The sequence below is a fragment of the Pan paniscus genome, chromosome 1 (assembly GCF_029289425.2).
Source record: "Pan paniscus chromosome 1, NHGRI_mPanPan1-v2.0_pri, whole genome shotgun sequence".
NCBI classification, from domain to species: Eukaryota; Metazoa; Chordata; class Mammalia; order Primates; family Hominidae; genus Pan; species Pan paniscus.
In genome coordinates, this window is record NC_073249.2 from 32,449,284 (window position 1) to 32,461,913 (window position 12,630).

The 12,630-nt window shown below is 38.1% G+C and overlaps 1 protein-coding gene across 14 annotated transcripts in view; it reads left to right on the forward strand.

Annotated features, from left to right (window-relative positions):
- Positions 1-12,630, forward strand: part of ESRRG (estrogen related receptor gamma) — a 597,527-nt gene that overhangs the window by 144,955 nt on the left and 439,942 nt on the right. For 11 of the 14 annotated variants that reach the window (XM_055108096.3, XM_055108111.3, XM_055108093.3 and 8 more), the window contains one exon: positions 12,072-12,163. The exons of 2 other annotated variants lie outside the window; for them this stretch is intronic. The gene's annotated coding sequence lies outside the window, so the exon portion shown is untranslated. Of the gene's footprint in view, positions 1-11,803; positions 12,164-12,630 lie in introns of those variants that run through there. One more of the 14 variants, XM_063597147.1, reaches the window with a different exon arrangement.

Here is a 12,630-nt window from a genome sequence, read left to right on the forward strand (position 1 = left end):
AAACATAAATAGTGGATACAAGTGATATTTCATGGCTACTGCTGGTCTTTTCCATTCTCTTTTGATCTGCAGAGAAGGAGTTCTGTGTGTGCTGAGACCATCATAGATTTTCCCAGTGTTTGTTAGAGGATTGTAATTAGAAGATGTCACATCTCGGTTTTAAACATGCTCATTTCATGTGACCACTAATTTTAAACTAAATTTCACGGTCAATGTCTCATGCAAGTTCTATATTATGACACCTCTCAATAGGTGGATACTCCATATATTTTTTTAAAAATAAGAGAAATGTGCTTTCAGAACAGGGATACAACTAAGAATACGAATTTCTGAAAGAGTTTTTGAACATCTTCAATAATTGTGTAAAATGGTCTATGTCACAAATAGATAATCATTGCTTATAATAATAGACAAATAAAATATAGGATAGTCAGCAAATCAGGAATTGAGTTTTTGTTTAACCTTTTTCACTCAACCTAGGTCTTTACTTTGATATGAAGCTGGTTGATATTAATTCATTTAACAAGTTTTAATTGAGAGTTTACTACTATATGGTGGATGCTGTTTCCATAGACAAGTATTTTCTAAGCTTGATTTCTTTTGTTGAAAATCAAGGCAGTATTTCAAGTCTTTTGAATTTCACCAGATACACTCTCCTTTACTAAAAGCTATAAACAACAAAAAAAACTCTTTCTTAAAAGTTACCTTCAGAATAGAGGTCAAAACAGTCACATAAATCGTGAATTTCCTAATTTATCTAGGTGTTCCTACTTTACATTGTAAAGTCTAATGACATATATTAAGTTTTGAGTTCATTAGAATTGGAAGATAGTCATCTCTAGTAGTTCATTCAACATACGATTATGGAACACCAATTATGGGCCAGAAACCACGTTGCTCTCTAGATAATAGTAAATGAAGCACATTCCTTATCCTGAAGACATAGTCAAATAATACCTCATTTTGCTGAAGTAACTCAAAAGAAGTAAGGGCTGGGTGTGGTGGCTCATGCCTATAATCCCAGCACTTTGAGAGTCCTAAGCAGTTTGATCACCTGAGGTCAGGAGTTCAAGACCAGCCTGGCCAACATGGCAAAACCCCTTCTCAACTAAAAATACAAAAATTAGCCGGGTGTGGTGGCATGTGCCTATAATCCCAGCTACTTGGGAGGCTGAGGCTGGAGAATGGCCTGAGCCCGGGATGTGGAGGTTGCAGTGAGCTGACATGGCACCACTGCACTCCAGCCTGGGTGACAGATCAAGACTGTCTCAGAAAAAAAAAAAAAAAGTTTGGAAAAAGTCAGTTCTTTCCCCTCCCTAAACTAGTAAAAGAGAATAATCAAATGATAATGATGAAACACATTTTTGGTTCGTTTATAATTTCTTGCTCATTTGTTGTAGAAGATGACAGAGACAAGCTCACAGAGATGTCAAGATATTCATGTACTTTCCTTGCCTTTTTCACCTCAAATATTGTAATTTTTTTGAAACTGATTAGGTGGTGACAGGAAAGAGACCAGTTTAGGTAACACTTATGATCTCAGACGTTAATATCATGGGTGCTAACTATGATGGACATTATTAATCTTGTTAAAAATGAAGAGAAGCAAGCATTGACTGCCTTTCTTTCTGTTGAAAGAAGGTTAAGTACAAAGTGGACGGTGTGCGAGGAGAGGGGTAATGTTCTCATCCAGAAAACCAGAAACACATGCTTATCTTTTCAAAGCCATAAAAGTTTGTGACTTGATGAAACCTTTTATTCTCCCTTAAGAAAGCTTCAACATTATTTCACTTATTTTGCAGTAAATAAACCTGTGCCTTTGCGTGTTTGCAGATAGTGGCCATGTGGTTAATGTACAGGAAACAAAGAATGAGGGAATCACCAGGAAAGTTTTCTCTCTCCTTTCATCTAAATCCAGAAGGAGGGAGCTGGAGACGGATGTGGCTGGTCAAAACAACCCAGTGGGAGAAGCCAGTTAAAACAGGAAACATAATAAATTCTAGAGCTTCAGCATGGTGAAGGTGTTGGGAAGGCAGAGCGCTCTCTTCTTTCCTAGTTGATTCACTGACAGCATCCAGAACAATGCTGAGCCCAGGGGAGAGGCCTCCTTCTCCCAAAGTATGCTGAGGTCCCATAAACTAGAACTCAAAGTGCTCTAAGCTTATGTTCTTGTTTTGGGGGCCCTAAGTAGATCCTTGAAAAAGTGCACCAAATGGTGTCAGAGTGAAGGCAGGAAACCCAGGGACTTGTGAAATCCAGTGGTTTTTCATTAATTCCTCAGTGCCTTATTTCTTAGTGGAAATATTCAGCTTTGGTCTAAAAAACAGCTAAAAACCTTATGCAAAGAGCTTGTAAACAAACACCCACTTGAACCATCTGGTTTTGTAACACATACAAGTGATTAAGCCTCAGAGCTATGATTGTTAAATTTTTGAGAACACAACAATCCCAAATACCCCCAAATAGATTCCTTATACCAGTTTATGGGGGGAGAGGGGGTACATAATACTATATATAGTAGATAATCTGGAAAGGTTAAGACAGTTTTTTTGTTTCCTTACATTCCTCCCTCCCACCCTGCCACCCTTCCTCCTCCTTTTCCTTCCTTTTTTCACTATGAGTATTATAGAAAGATACAACATATGGACTAAAAACATGTTTGTAGTTCCACTATACTAAGTCTACATTGTTAACAACTTAGAATGTTCCTTATCTTTACCTTCGTTATTATTTTTGCCCTTGATAGAGTGAGAAACACGTGTGCTTGAATGTGTGTGTTGTGTGTGTGTGTGTGCGCGCACACACACACAAGGGGGTGTCTTAGGTCCTTTTAGAATACATTAAACAATCTGGGCTATCTGCAAATAATGAATTCATACTTTTTGTTCATAATGACTAAAGAAAGTCAGGTCATGGTGGAAATTAAGTATGTTAAGAGCTCTCATTTTAATTGTATAATATCGATACAGTCTTTATAGTTAATTTCCTTGACAAGTCGTAGGGCATATGGATTGGATTCTTCATATATTTCTAACGTGGAAATGATTCTAAATTGGAACATTTCACTTAGGTGACATCACCGTAGGAAAAATGAATAAGCTGCACCCTGTACTGCAAGTATATGGAAATAACACAGTTCTAGCTAATGACTTTTGAAATGAATTGCCCTAGCAGGCAGAACCAAAAACTCTAAAATGAAATAAAAACTCTAGGTGAGAAAACAATATCTATTAGGTCCCCTGTTTCTTTCTTTCTTTCTTTCTTTTTTTTTTTTTGAGATGGAGTCTTGCTCTTTTGCCCAGGCTGGAGTGCAGTAGTGCCATCTCGGCTCACTGCAATCTCTGCCTCCCAGGTTCAAGAGATTCTCCTGCCTACACCTCCTGAGCAGCTGGGATTACAGGCGTGCACCACCAGTGATCCACCCGCCTCTGCCTCGCAAAGTGCTGAGATTCCAGGCATGAGCCACCATGCCTGGCCAGGTCCCCTATTTCTTTCTTCCTAATCTTGACCATTCCTCATCTCCAGATTTATCATAGTAGCTGGTGGGAGGAATTGTTGAAAGACGAGGGGAAAGAGAATGTTTAGTTACAGCAGTGGTGGTTGGGGTATCAAACAAACTCCCAAATATTTGATGTTCAAACATAATAAAAGTTAATTTTTCCTTCACATAAAGTTTCTAATGGGTATTCCTGATTGGGGTGAGTCTCTTTCAAGTGATGATTTCAAGGCCAAGCTCCTATCTTGTGGCTTTCTGACCTCAATACACAGCATCCAAAGTTGCCTGTATCTATCATCTGCAAAAAAGGAGACCATATGGGATATTGTTTGGGGGAGAGTTTTATGGACCAAGTATGGGGAGGCTCCTGTCACTTCTACTCTCTTTCCATGGAGGAAAACTCATCTCATGACCTTATATAAGCTTAAGAGTGGCTGGAATATGGTTAGCTGTGTGTCAAGGAGCAAGAGGAACTGCTGGTTAGTTTCCGTGGCTAAAGAAAGGAGGAGAAAAAGATGGGTGTTAATGAAGGACACTATGGATCTTTTTATTTGCTAAGAAGGAAACAATGAAAGAAAAACCCTTTTCAGTGATATGCTGGTAAACTGGCTCTTCCAGGGGGAATAAAACCACCTCACCTGATTTGTATTGTTTGCCAGTTTCCTTGGTGTAAATACTCATGTACAGCCCCAGCCCTAGAAAGCTAGGAATAAGCCATTGTAGCTTGTCATTTTACTAACTAATTCTGAAAAAAATACATCTGAGGAAGCCCATTTATGGGAAGGAAGTAAGCATGCATTTTGACTTTGGTATTTGACACAAGGAAAGATTTACTTTAGAATGAATCTCTTTATCATCTGAAAAACCATCAACATGATATATTCGTATCAACCACAAATGTGGGCATACAATTTTGAGTCAGAGAAAAACAGCACCAAGGGCACAGTGAGTCAAGGGTACCCATCTGGCCTGAATCCTGGGTCATGCTCAGGCAAAATGTAAAGCGCCTAGAACCACTTTCCAAAGAGTGTACCGAGAAGACAGATGCCACTTCTGGGATATGTATATTTATATTTTTTTCTTGGAATTTCATGTGATTGTTCCTGTAATCATTTTCCAAGAAGAGGGAAAGACTTGGAGATGAAGTGGATAATGGTGATTAAAAAAAAATAGATGCTAAGGATAATTTCTCTGTTTCTGATTATAAAAGAAGTTGGATGTTGGTGTCACTCCCTGCGAGAGAAGCAAAGAAATCAGGCTGGGTGTGGTGGCTCACACCTGTAATGGCACTTACGGAGGCCGAGGCGGGCAAATCACTTGAGGTCAGGAGTTCGAGACCAGCCTGGCCAACATGGTGAAACCCTGTTGCTACTAAAAATACAAAAATTAGCTGGGCATGGTGGTGGGTGCCTATAATCTCGCTACTCAGGAGGCTGAGGCAGGAGAATCACTTGAAACCAGTGATCTGAGATCATACCACTGCACTCCAGCCGTGGTGACAGAGGGAGACTCCCTAAAAAAACAAAGAAAGAAAGAAAAAAGAAAGAAAGGAAAGATATGGGGGGAGGGTGGTCTGTGTTTTGAGAACACAACGTTAAAATTTAAATGGATGCTCAGATCTTAATTGGCTAATTAATCGACATTATTAGTAGACCAATGGCTGTATATCCTTTGGAAATTTTCACTATTACTTGTCAGCTTTTGCTGGCCAAAGAATGAGACCCATGTAATGATCAGTTTGATTTGCTCTTTCCATTCTGTTTGATCTTTGCAGATGTGGGTGTGGTGTTCCTGAATCATGGTGTAGTGGTCCAGATAGCTGGTCAAGACATGCGAGGGCCTATGCTGCAGCCCAGTTTCTTTTGTTGTGTGTGGGTTTGTTTTCAGAAGTGTTAAAGATAAATAGCACCTCTCGAACCGATGATTACTCTGAGTCTTCACTGTAAAGGCTTGGAATTTCCTATGAGGTGCCTGTTGCTTGGTTTTACTTGGGAGGGTTCTGATAGCATCATGAAGACTGTGGTCTCTCTACAATTCATTTGGAACACAAGCTGAAGCTGATCAAAACCTAAAGATGAATTAGATCTCTGATTTCTTGGTTCTAGTTAGTACTGGTTTATTTTATGTCAATTGCTATTTTTGGAAAGTACTAAAACTGGTAATGACAGACTTAGGTACTGAGGTTTCTCAAAAAGCTAATTCATTCATTTAGTAAATAATGAGCTGTTCCAGGGAGCAGCTCTCCTCCTCCCATATTTCCTTATGATGGTGAAAAGTAAGCTCCTCTGAAACTAACTTTTCTCCTGCCAACCATCTCTATTGAATTTTTCCTTAACTGTGGTCTGCCAAAAAAACAGAACTGAGGCTTGGCACACCAGTTTTGATCAGACCAACCATCAGAATCATAATGTCCTAAGTACAAAGCCCACTAATTGAATTTCATTCACTGGACTGAAATACAGCAGCCAAGGCAGAGAACACTGTCGGCTCTTTTTTATGAGGTGCAGCGTCTAAAGTCATTTTTTAAGTGTGAGTGATGCAATTTCTTGTATTTTTCATTTAAAATGCTACTTGGTAAACAGTGTTTCAGATTAGCGTATTTGTAATTTAAATGAAGACAGTACATCAAGCTGAATCTGAAAAGAAAGGAGAAGTTTGCAAAATGATTCATTCCTCTTTTTGTGTGATCTACTGTAGAAAATAATAAATAAATAGGTATAGAGAGGGGAAGAAAGATTTGTGGATTTTAGGAGACAAAATTGAACCATTTCTAAAAGAGTCAGTTCCAATAGCTAAATCTTTGTTTTCTTCAAGCACACTAATAAATTCTGCCTAATTCATTTTTTATTTTCTCTCGGGGTCTGCTTGCAGATTTGCCTCAACAAAGGAAGCATCATGTTACATCTTTTAAATAATTGATGGCTCTCAGTTCAAGCCAGCTTGAAGGAAATTCTGAAAATAGGTACTGATTGAGCAAATGCCTCCTTCCTTCCCACATTCCCCTCCTCAGCACTCTCTCTTCTCATCTTTGTTTAACAAAACCCACTTTTCCCTCCCCTTTTGTTGCTTGGCCTCCTTGGTTGAGAGCAGAGGGTGCTTTCATTTGGGTTTAGGCTTTAGCTAATTCTTGGTATCTCTCTCATTTATTTCACATCATTCTATTTATTAAAGATAGGGGGAGCTATTAATTATAAGCTGACTGATCTAATGAAGAGCTTTTAATTAATCATCAGAAGTGTTATGTCATAATAACCACTGGAGACGGTTTGTTGGAATTATGAAAAAACTGGGCTTAGAGCTTGTCCCTCTAAATTTGCAGTGTGTTATTCTCCAACTGTCAAATTACCCTGGAAGCTGGGTCAGCTGCAGCCTTGCCCAGCTGTTCCTGTAGGTTCTAATACTGTGAGTTGATCTCTGTTATTCCCCCAGAGAGAGAAAAGCATCTCCATTTTACCTCACTCTTGGTGTCATTAGCAATTGTCTAAGACTTGGAAAAGCCATTACCACTTTCAGGCAGATATGGTTGGTAGAACATTAGACTGGTCTATTGTGATTCTGGCTTCTAGTCATGACTTTATAAGTCACTTTGCCTTACAGGACTTCCCTTTCCTTACTGGTAAAATGAAGGCTTTGGAGTGCATTACCACCAAGATCTTCATCAACATAGCCTTCTTTCATTCTCCAGGGAAAGGGATGATAAACCAAGAAGAACTTGCACTGCATTTGATTTTGGGTGCATTAATAGTATTCTGACTTTGAATGAATGGAGATCATGTGTTCCTTCTTTATTAACCTTCCTGTTTCTTTCCATCATATTTCTTTTCTCTTAATTTTTCATTTATGTCTTCTTCTCTTATTTATTTCCCTTCCTTTTCTTTTCTAACTTTCCATATTTCCAGCGTTAAAGTGGAAGGAAAATGATTGGCAAAGTGCTAGACTCAAGGATCTTGGCCAACTTAATGAAGAAATCTCTTATTTTAAAAATATTTTGTCCTCACAGAAAAGCTTCCTCCGTCAGAGTATGCATCAGAAAGTAGCCAATATTATTGAATTTGTGAAGACTAAATATAGAGTGGCAAATATCGGGAGATCTAAATCTGGAATTATATGCTTGACCTCAGTTTAACTGGAAGGAGCCTTACATTGTACCCATCACTGAAAAAGCTGTATCTAAATTGATGGATTATTTTCCACTCTCAAAACTATTTCATAATCTTTGAGGCACTTTTCTTTTCAAAAGATGCATCACATAGATTATATCATGACATTTTATCTCTTAATAGAGCAAGTTTCCTGGCAGCGGGAAGCTGAAGTTGTCTTTGCCCTACATCTCCCCAGCATCCAGTAGCTTGCTTGTATATCCTGTGCCTGCCCAAGATAATCCTGCCTGATTGCCTTTATTGAAATCCTGAAAAAAAATCTTCAAATAATCAAACCCCCATGAATAACATATGGTAGGGGATCTAGAAAGCTGAGGAATTTCTTCTGTTTATCTTTTCCTGGCTGTACACTAGGGTTATCTTCAGAACGACTAAAGGAAATATGTGTGTTTCCCCTTTTAAAAATCTTTACTTCTGCTATCCATTCACTTTTTGAGAGTATATGCTGTTCAGGCTTTTGTATCTGTGCGTAGTAATTAGATTACAAGTAAACCCTCACAGTAAGATATACTCCTAAGGTTTTGGAATTCAAAATGTGTTTTTCCCCAAGGACAGCTGGGTGAATGGTTGGGTTCCACTGTCATGCTACCATGTTTCAGGAATATCATGTGCCAAGTGGCTTCTCCTTTTATTGGAATATCTATTCTTAGAACCTGTTTGAGACCTGAAGAACCGATCTTTCTTGCTCTGTATTTAGAGAGGCAATTCCCCTTCTAAGAAGGTTCCTGCAACAATGCAGAGGCAGCTGCTGGTGATGGTAGAGAGTGATGGTAGGGATGGTGTAAGTCCTCTTGCCTTGGGGTCACTGACTTTGTGAGTGAAGGGATACTGGTAATTTAGTTATCTATATTTGTTTTAAAAATATTCTCTGGGATAGCAAAGAGAATCCAGAGGCTTTCTCTTCCTATCTCACACTCCACAACCATGGTAGGGCAGATCATTCACGTTGTAATACATGTGAAAAGTACACCCTGGGAATCTTGCAATGCAAAATCCAGGCAACTGCACTTGATAGTTCTTAATCCTGTATTTTTTTTGTAATAAGTTTATATGCCCAATCTTAATAATTAGTTGGGCATAGGATAGGCAATCATCAGCTTACAAAACAGTTGTGAGTTGTGTGTCAGTCTACATTTTAAAACTGGTTATTCAAAAACAAAAATTGATAACTGAGACCTAATTAAACTAAAGAGCTTCTCCACAGCAAAAGAACTATCAAAAGAGAGACAACCTACAGAATGGGAGAAAATATTTGTAAACTATGCATACTACAAAGGACTAATGTCCAGAAACTACAAGGAACTTGAACAATTGAACAAGAAAAAAACAAATGACCCCATTAAAAATTGGGCTAAGAACATAAACAGACATATCTCAAAAGAAGACATACAAGTGACCAACAAGCATATGAAAAAATGCTCAACATCACTAATCATCAGGGAAATACAAGTCAAAACCTCAGTGAGATACCATCCTACACCAGTAAGAGTGGCTATTATTAAAAATGAAAAAATAACAGATGTTTGTGAGGTTGTGGAGCAAAGGAAACATTTATAACTATTTGTGGGAATGTAAATTAGTTCAGCCTCTGTGGAAAGCAGTTTGGAGGTTTCTCACATAACTAAAAACAGAACTACCATTCAACCTAGCAATCCCATTACTGGATATATACTCAAAGGAAAAGAAATTATTCTGCCAAAAAGACACCTGCCCTCATATGTATACCACAGCACTATTCACAATAGCAAAGACATGGAATCAACCCAGGTGTCCATAAGTTGAAGACTGGATAAAGAAATGTGGTACATATAGAATATGGAATACCATGCAGCCATAAAAAAGAATGAAATCATGTCCTTTGCAGCAATGTGGATGCAGCTGGAGGCCACTATCCTAAGTGAATTAACACAGAAACAGAAAACCAAATATTACATGTTCTTACTTACAAGTGAGAGCTAAACATTGGATAGAAACAGACAAAGATGAGAACAATAGACACTGGGGACTCCAAAAGAGGGGAGGGAGGGAGGGGATCAAGGGTTGAAAAACTTTCTGTCCGGTACTATGTTCACTGTTTGGGTGACGGGATCAGTAGAAGCCCAAATGTCAGCATCGCACAATATACTCCTGTAGCAAACCTACACATGCACCCTCTGAATCTAAAATTGAAAATAAAATAAAACAAAATAAACCTGGTTGTTTGGAATTTAGAATATTTGCAGACAAGGGAAAAAAATGAGATAAATAGTAGTGCATTTCCTGGGTTACCCACAAAATTCTTCTCAATCATATTGTTACTGAACTTCTAAAGGCTGTTTACAATCTTTTTCCCCCCATTCTTAGTAAATTACCTATAGTATTGAATAAGAAATCTTTTATCTGGATTAGTTGTCACCATTTAAAACGAGATTTATCTGGGGAAATGTATACTGCATTTTGTAATAAGAGGAAATCATAGGGGTAACAGGAACTGATTCCACACACCCTTCCAATGCCCCACCGTCTCCCCTCGCCCACAAACCGAATCTCCTGAGGTGAATGCCTCTGCTTAGAGATAGTTGTTGGTGTGGGATCAAAAGGAGAACTGGTTCCCAAAACCATCGTTTTAACATTAACATTATTTCAAATTTTCAGCCATTTCAGAAATGGGAGTATGACAAGTTGTAGAGTTTAAATGTTAGCTTGAAATCTACGGCCACACTGGCTATGAGCATTAGCAATATTACACAGAAAGCAGCCATATAACTGTTGAAATCAGCACCTGAAGGATTTCTCTTGATTCAAATCCTGTTTTTGTACCTCCTGAGTCCTGTGCTTTCTTTTTAAAAAAGCAACAACCTAAATTAGGTCTTCTTGGGCTTCTGACCCTCTAGTGTCAGTTGGGTGGGTCCTCTCCTAGTGTTTCTTTATACTTATATAAATTACAGCTTTTTAACAGGCTCTTATGTTCACAATCCTAGAAAATAAATAGGGTTGGATTCTCACATTTGAGTCATCTTACCTCCTGTCTCTCTCATGAGTGTGTTTGAAACACCATCCTAGTTTTATATGTAAAGCACCCTCCTTTCTTGATTCTAGACCCTGTCAAATTCCAACCTACACTAGAAACCTCCTCGTTCTCTTGTCTTAGTTGATCTTCAGCTCACTTTATGCAAGAAATTATTTTAAAATGATCCCTTTGTTTTCTAGTATTCAAATAGTTTCTGTTTAGCATTACAGTAAATTACCAAGATATGATTCCAATTGCTGGGTGTAGGGGGAATTTGGGATTGAAACCTCAATCTAGTTTATTTGTCAAGCATTTTACTTTTAACTTCATTCTTGAAAGAAAGCGGGAAAGCTATCAGTCTGAAGGGTGTCTTTAGTGAATAGATTTAGAGGTCCCTCTGAGGGTCTTCTAATGCAATACAGGCATCTCTTTGAAGTGTTCACTCCCCAAAGTCTACAGTTACCACATTCATGCCTCAAGGGATGTGATGCAAAGTGGCCTGGTGCCACCCGAGTAATTATTTTCTCCACATCTTTTACTTAATAAATTGCACCAGAGCATGCACCAAACAAACTGTCAGGGGCATTCCAGCCTCCTGTTGGTCACAACCTTCTCTTCTCCCTTCTCACCCCCTGAGCTGCAAGTTCGGCACAGAATTTCCCCGGATATCCAAGGGATTGCTTTGTTGCTCTGAACAGTCTTTTTATATTTTAGTAAAGATATGAGAAGCATTAAGTTAAATCATATGGAATTGCCATTTTTGTAGGTTGAAATTGATAGAATAACAGCAACTTCATGAGGTTCAACCCAGTAGCTTCCTTTGACAGACATCTCCCTAAAACATCATTAGTGTATGTTTAGTGAAAACCCACTTGGAGTTTATTTAAAATAGAAGCTTCAAGTTTTTCCACTTAGAAAGCTTGAGCCTCTCTACTCGCTCTCTTGTGTTTTTTTCTGAAGATCAGAGAATTAGGACACAAAGCCTTCACGTTTGGAGAAATGCATGCATTTTGAGACTAATGTGAAGTAAGTAAAAAGTCCCTTGGTCTTGGAAGAATTTTTTTTTTCTGAAAGTTATATATGGGTATTATAATGGAAAATGCTTTGAAACCCTAACCAGAGCATTTGCTATAAATAAGAGAGGAGCAGAAGATTAATAAATCTGATAAAGCTGAGAAGGAAGAAATCTTAAAATAAGAAATGAGGACTGTACCTTCGTTGGAGTGTTAATACAGCCCTGAGTGTATATATAGAAAAATCAAAGACTTGCTAAAGGCAGAGCATACTAAGTCATAGCTATTAATGTGTGCTTAACTCTATTGCCTGGGAGATTTTATTAAATGCAGCGGCCAAGAAAATTGACCTTACTTTTTTTTTTTTTTCCTTTTTTGGGTTGGATCCTTGCTCACGTCACATAAATGAATAGAGCTGACAATTTACTGGTTCATCAATGAAACAATATTAAATTATGAAGATGTAAGGAAAAAATCCTACGCTAACACTGTCGCAGTTTGAAAGGTAAGCTGCTCCCTACAAGATTAGGAGATATTAACATTCTTTTAAAATCGACATAACATAGTGCCACGTGATACACATTAGAGGGTTAAGTGGCCCGTTGACATCTTTGACTACTATTGTGGTGTTGGCAAGTATTTCATAGTAAGGTATAATGTTTTCCGCATTCTGCCTTTTAAAATGTAAAAACATCATTTTAAATGCTTTTAAAGTGTTTTTTTTTTTTTTTTTTTTTTTTTTTTTTTTTGTCTATGTGTAGGATATTCTGGAAGATTGGACTTTACCAAGTGTGTATTATACTGATCGTGGAGGTGCTTTGGAAAGGTTTTGCCCTTGTTTCTATTGACTCACTATACTGACCAGTAAGCTGAGGTTGTGAAAGTCAGACTATTTCTTAATTCTTGTCTTTCGATGGTGCCTAAGAAGTAACATATTACTCTTCTTTACGTCTTGTCCTGTGTTTACAACAG